Below are 7,521 nucleotides of genomic sequence, written 5' to 3' on the forward strand. Positions count from 1 at the left end.
TTATGAAAAGTAACAGTCCCTTACTATACAACTCCTCAATATTGTATATTGTTGCATCCCATTAGCAATGCACAGGCAAAGACAGAGACTGTGGCTTGCTAAAATGAATCCCCTTTGCTATCACTGAACACCCTGCTGCTCTGCCTCATCTCCTAAAAGTCAGTAGGGTTTTGACGCTGCCCTTCTGGAAGCGTGATCAGGTTTTGTCAGAATGAACACACTGACATCTGTTGACTGGCTGTAGTTTAGAGAGCACACAGTGTTTCCAGCCAGCAAACAGAGCTCTTGGTTTAATGCTAGAGACTGAGACGTGGGAACTGAAACACAGAAGATTGCATTTCTTAATTGTCATCGGGAACACGCACGTCTTTTTGGTGCTAAGGCTGTGCTCACAAAGTCTATTAGGAGGACATTCACAAACTGCTCATAACTTGGAGAGATCTCTTGCATGTGAATATTTATGGTTACGTCTTACCAGCAGAAAATTTCAGGACTGCTCAATTGGATTAAAGCCTTACTGTGCAGAGCTTTAAAAACACATTCCAATGCTCTCTGTTTCAAAACATTTGCAGAATCTGAGACTTCATTGATTCTCCCAGTCCTCTGGCAAACTGCAAATCTGTGACAGAGGAAAATATTAAATCTACCTCCCATAAAGGCAGAGGCAGTTTCCAAAACCAAGAGCTATAAAATGTCCCATAATTCAGACTGTTCAGAGGCAGAGAAGCTGAAGTGAAGTGCCAAACTGAGAAGCATCTCCGAGACTGCCACGTTTTGGTTCATTTCCTTAAAGATTTCTTTTCTAGTCCTTTTGAGGGAGAAGCACACTGGGTGGAATATTTGAACATGAGGGAGAGAAACAGGCTTGTGAGAAAGAAGCCCAGGGAAGAGCCAGTATTTTTCTGACCTTTGAGCAACAGATCATAGAGTTATAGAAAAACATCAGACAGCCCTTCAGTCTGTTTGTTCTGAGCTCAGGTTGGGTTCTCACCCCAAGTCTCCAAAACAGATGAGAATGCCTCAGCAGACCTTGGACTGGATACTACTGTCCCCATTCGTATATGATGCATGTGAGAGTTATGCCTAGGGAAGTTGTAGAGTAATGCAAAATATTCACATTGGCCGAAATTTCAAGGCAGGATAAGTACCTCTGCATGGCTGAAACATTCAACTCGTATACCTCAGTCTCAAGTACTGCCCAGGAATAAAGCAACAGATTCTTTACCTTGTATGCTGTTAATAAGGATAGCCATGCCAGAAAGAAACATGATGTAGTCTGGAATTCATGGTAATCACAGATTTTTGCTGGCAGGAAGAAAGAGATGATCTCTTGGAGTGGGAGCTGCAGAATGAGCATTTATTTAAGGTTTCACAGTGCAATACTTAAGAGAAATACAAGCAAACAAAAATAAATGGATGTCTCCCAAAACAAAGAAAAACACCACCCAGAAATATAACGCTGGAGCTTTGAGAAGTTTGATTTAACAGCCTGTCCTCAAGCAACATCCTTTTTGATTTAATAGAATAAATATTTCCAGTCACAGAACCAACTTGGGACAGGGAAAGGGGAAGAGGAAGTGGAAGGGAAAGGGAAAGGGGAAGGGGAGAAAAAAACTGTTAGATCTGACCCTTACATTCAGGGAATTTCCTAAAAAATGTCATTATTTAAAATATTCTATCATTCTGTCTGCAGGTTAGTGAAGACTGCAATAACTTGATCTTATTGTAATTAGGTCTGAATAGTTTAGTTTCCATTACAAAGAACTTTGTATGTGTACCATGTTTAAACCAGCAATTTATTGCAAAAGATGGACTGTGAGTTATGTATTTAACTGGTTCCTGTAAGATCTGACAGATTTTTCACTCTCATCAGGTTATTAAGTTCAGCAAAGCATCCCAGTATCATCTTTTTTTTTTTTTTTTTTGTAGCAATTTTTTTAAAGACAAATGTTGATATTTTAATGGAAGGGAAAGATAAACGTTCATCTCTCTTAGTACAATGTCTGTCAGGTAGGTTTGAATTACATTCCAGGGAGCCTATGCTAATCTTTTATTTCTCTCGCTCCATCAGTTGGTAATAACTGGACGTTCTCTTCTGTTCATGAACACAACATGGCTACCCATTTGCTTTGGTCATGTTCACAATATTTTCTTTTCATCACTCAGTTTTGTCACCAGTGGCAGCTCAGCAGAAGCAACGGGCAGAAAGTACAGCCTTCCTGTAACCCCGAGGTTGCCAACACTGCACGCTTCCAGCTCAGACATCACTTTTAATGGCACAAAAATGAGGGATTTTCTTCTGAAGCGTTTGTAGTCATCACTTCTGAGGGCAAACCCGGGGTATTCATGAAAGTCAAAAGTAAAAATTAAGAAGCAAGAAGTAAAATAAAATCTGGCAAGGGCATTCAGGCAGCAGTCTTAGAGGCTCTAAAAACCACTGCTTCCTGCAGAGTACTAGCTTGATTTTACAATTAAAATAGTGATAAAATGCATTTCTTAAAGGGTGTGTGGAAGACAGATATTCCTTTTAACGTTTAGCTTAAATTTGCATATCCTAGAATAACAATTAAAAAAACAACTCTGAAACATCTACTTTCCCTTAAAGGCAAAAGGAAAAACAATTCCTTCACAGCAGTATGGAATATTTCAAGAATTAAAGTTAAGTTCAAACACCTTGGAAGAAGAAATGAGGAAACTTATCATAGCCTAGGGAATCATGTTCAAAGCTTCACATTTTTTTAATGTCTTTGATATTTGGTCCTACACCCCTCATGATACAGAGCCCCTCCCTTGTTCTAAAGGGGCACTGTGGACTCCTATTGTGTACAATCAGCTCTGATGTTAATTATCCTGCCTTTGATTTATCTTGCACACATCAAACTTTTCCTGCAAGTGCTTTCTGGACCCAATCGTAAAGGGAATTAGCATCTGGTGGGTGGCATGATAAAAACCTGCACTTCAGTTGACTGCATTACAAACTTCTCTGAGTAGGGAAGCAAACATACTAGGCTCATTAGCTGTTTCAGGCTTTAGCTGCCAGAGGACTGAACCAAAGGACAGTTTCTTTTACCATTATTGTGCTACAGGATGGGAGACACCATCTCTGAGGCTACCAGCCTCCTGCAACTTTACGTAGAGTAGATATTCAACCAGACAGGACTGTCTGACTGAAGTGGTCATTGCTTCCACAATTTCATTAATCATAGAATCATAGAATTGCTCAGGTTGGAAAAGACCTTAAAGGTCATCGAATCCAACCACAACCTAACCATCCTACCCTAACAACCCTCTGCTAAATCATGGCCCTGAGCACCGCAACCAAATGGTTTTTAGACACATCCAGGGATGGTGACTCATTAGGTTTTCTTCTTAGTAGTCATGAAAATGCCCCTAGTAAAGGCCAGAATGTGCTTGCAAAGAAACTTCATGAAGAAGCAAAGATATTTTTTCTTAAGGTTTATTATTTCAGTCTAATTGTTTTAACATTTAAATTAAATGAACTCCACAGACTGGAGTGGAACTGCTGTCATGCAAATGACCTGCTCATCACATGCAGATATAACAGCATCTGATTATAAAACAGCAAAAAATTAAAGCAAGAATGAAGATGATGAGTAAAGCCAAATAATTCAAGGAGAGCAATTTAAAGTCATATTGGCAATAATAATATGCACTGCTCCACATCTGATCTTCAGCTTCTTCTAAACTAAACAGTGATTTAAAAAAAAGAAAAGAGAGTCTGCTACACATTAACTTGTACAGCAGGACTCTGCAATTAGTAAGCTAAAGGTTGATCAATACTGGTTCTCCCTGATAGCTTTGTGTGTTTTCACACCAGGTGAAAAAGCCTGACAATGATGGCCATTTCTGGTGCAGGGCCATTTTCCATGAAGGATTTTTTTCTGAAGTTCCCATCCTACAGCACTGTCATCAGCTGGGCGAGGCTTCAGGGATTGGGTCTTCTGTCCACTGTTCTCAGGAAGATCCCAGGACTGCAGTGTGCTTGATGTTAACAGACACTTCTAAACGATGTCCTGCCCATCCCCTTGGCTCAGTGCAGAGCCAGCTAGGGCAGATTGCTCATTGCCACTTCCAGTTGGGTTTGGAACACCTCCAAAGTTGAGGATCTACAGCCTCTCTGAGCAATTTGTTCCAGTGTTTGACAACCTGTCCTCTTAGTAAAATGTTTTTTCCTGTGTTTAAATGGAATCTCTATTATTTCAACATATGGCTATTGCCTTCACTGCTGAGAAGAGCCTTCTTCTGTCTTTTATACTTTTCTCTGTAAGGTATTTATAGACTTTGATAGCATCCCCCCTGAATCTCCTTTTCCTCAGACCAAACAGTACCAGCTCACAGCCACTCCTTGAGTGACACATACTACTCCAGTCCCTTAATCATCTTTGTGATCCTGCACTGACCTTCTCCCAGTAAAGTGCATGTCTCTGCTGTTAGGGATCTAGAGCAGGACAGCATTCCAGATGTTTCTCATCAGTGCAGAGCAGAGGGAAGGATCACCTCCCTCAACCTGCTGATGATACTCCTTATGCATCCCAGAATATCATCAACCTCCTTTGCCATCAGGGCACATTGTTGGCTTATGCCCAGCTTCTGTCAGTGAGGCCCACAGCTGCTAGTCTGCAGAGCAGTCTGTCCTGATGGATGCTGTTATTCCTCTCTAGATGTAGAACTTTCTATTTCCATTTGTTGAATTTTATGGTATACCTCTATGCACAATTCTCTAGCTTGCTCAGGTCTCCATAAATGGCAACACAGCCACATCACCCACTCCTCCTAATTTTTATGTTATTTGTGACCTTGCTGAAGACGTACTCTATCTGAGAAAGATGTCACTAAGATATTTGCTCCACTTTCAACGCGTGCAGTCCACCAGTAGTCACTGCCCACCAGCACTGATGACAGCCCTCTAGGCCCTCTTGGTCAGCCAACTCTCCCCACCTTACTGTCCATCTGTTCTTCATCAGTTTGTCTGTGAGAGTTTTATGAGAGACAGTTTAGAAAGACGTGCTGAAGCCAAGACAAAGCCCCACCTCTCTTCCCTTGTCCAAAGAACCCCAATGGTAGAAAGATACCAGGTTCATCAGTCTTGACTTTGCTGTTGTAAACCTATGTTCATTGCTCTAGCTCATCTTCTTGTCCTTCATGTATGTAATAACGTAATAATGGCTTCCTGGACTATTTCCTCACCACAACCTTCCAAAGACAATCAAGAGAAGTCTTGCAGCCAGCTCCCTTAGCACTTACAAATGCACTTATGTAGGCCCCATGAACTTATGTGCATAGCCAGGGTGTTTGGCTATGTTTCCTAACTTCATCACTCTCTCTGCTTTGCCCTGGCTTCTCCACTGAATTCAGGGACCTGAGGTCGTTACGGACCATTGCTGAAGGACTTCTGAGGTCTTACCAGGAAAGACGAAAGCAAAAAGACATTCAGACTTCCCCATGTCCTTTGTGAATAGGTCCTCATTGCCATTAAAATCTGGGCCGATATTTTCCCTAGTTCTCATTTTGCTGTTGCTGCTGTGGTACCAGCAGAAGATCTGCTTGTCTTCCTGATCAGGGAGTCTGCAGCAGATACCCAGCACCACGGTGCCCACATCAGACTGTTCTTTCCTCCTAATTCATAAACTCTTAAGTAGTGTGTCATCCATCCCACCAGATGCCAGATGCTTTTTCAGGCCAAGTGCCAATTCCCCTCCTCCTCTTCATGGCTTATCCTTCCTAAAGAACTTCTGTCCTCTCCATGCATCATGACAGTTGTCTAAGCCATCCTGCCATCGTGTCTATGATTTTGATGACAACATAACTGTGAAACTGCACACAGACCTTTAATTCCTCCTGTTTGGTCCTCACATTGAATGTTTTTGTGTACGAGGATTTTGGAGACATCTGTACTGATTTCACAGAAAGGGTATAAAAACCTTTCCTGTAAGTCTTTTCATTTTTTCATGTGGATACTCTGGATGGACTCATGTCAGCCCTGTTGTATTGATTATGGAGTCCTTATCACTTACTTTACACTGTAACCTTCACTTGCCTGATCTACTGCTTCCTCATGTGGTTTTGATTACAACCTAGTAGTACCTAGTTGGCAAGCCTGTTGGCAAATATATCTTTGCCAGTTATTTAGGTAGATGCCATCTCTTCAAAGCAGCCTTCAATCCACAGAGAGGGGCTTGTGGTCCCTGTTGCCAATGCTAGCTGCATAACCAATGGTTGCACTGCAGGATCTACCTACTCCTCCTCTAGCCCTCTAGCCCCCTTCATGACCCACTGACTATCAGTTTAGAGCTGTGAAGTCAGCACTGACACTTCCCAGACTACCCTCACACTAACTTTGGCACTTACACAGAAGAGCAGTGGAGGGGAATGGTTTGAGAGATGTACAAGCCTTGGCACTCATTTCACAGCGTCCTTAATTTGAGTCCCTTGCAGGAAGCAAACCTCCTCAGGTGAGAGGACAGGTCTGCAGGAGTTCTCCCACTGCAATCCCTTGCTGCTTCCTCCTGGAATTTGACCATAAGGCACTACAGGCTTTTGTGCTTTGCTGGGTGCTGCTGCTGTGAGAAAGGGCACTGTGTCCACTCCATGACTGGTGCCAGAAATCACAGGTTTCTCACTTTTTCCTGGGAGCTTCCCCTTCCTGCCCCAGCAGACACAGATACTGCCTGCTCCTTCTTCTATGCAGCTGGGCATTTAGGCTCTTGAAATTTCAGGAGCTCAGAGAAAATACATTGATGCCTTGGCTCACATGAAGGGACCCTTGCCCTCTGGATTTTCTGTACCTAAGCTGTTCCCTGCTCTCCAATGAGACGAACAAAGCTGAGGTGGTTGGTTGCTTTTGTTGTCAGGATGCACTGCATCTCCACAGACCAGTGACAAATGGAGAGGAATAGAGAGATGTTAGAAGAAAGAAGTTGTGTGGGAACAGAAAGGACAAGTGAATTGAGATCAGGGTAACCTAAAGGAGAAATGAGCAGACAACTTAGAGGTAATGAGAGAAGGAACTGAACAGATTTTTAAATTGCTGAGGACAAACTTGTACTGGAGGCTGCAGCAAGCTGTCTGATTGGTGGTGTGACCAGGGTCTGAGCTCACAGAACAAGCTTACCTTTCTGTTCTTCCTCTTCCCACGCAGCCTTTTCATGAGAGCAGGTTGGCAGCAGTGCCAGTGCTCCCATTATCAAGTCAGGAGAGGCAGAAACTTCTCAGGATTTGTGTCCCTCTGATGTTCAGTGCATCACACCTAACAGTACTTCTCACATCAAATGCACCAGCAATTCTCACACCATGCCTGGAGCAGGTGGGTGAGCTGGAAAAAGAGATCCCAAGAGCCTGAGAAGCATTAACACACAGAAATCCTTTCAGGAGACTGTAACAGCCTGCTTGGTAGCATTAACTCAGATTGCTGCCTGCACACTGCTGCTGTGCTAAGCTGATCTTACAGAGGACTACCGTTGCAATGCAAAGAATTTCTAAAGATTCTTATGACTTTTTTTT

Source organism: Meleagris gallopavo, chromosome Z, assembly GCF_000146605.3.
Source record: "Meleagris gallopavo isolate NT-WF06-2002-E0010 breed Aviagen turkey brand Nicholas breeding stock chromosome Z, Turkey_5.1, whole genome shotgun sequence".
Classification (NCBI taxonomy): Eukaryota; Metazoa; Chordata; class Aves; order Galliformes; family Phasianidae; genus Meleagris; species Meleagris gallopavo.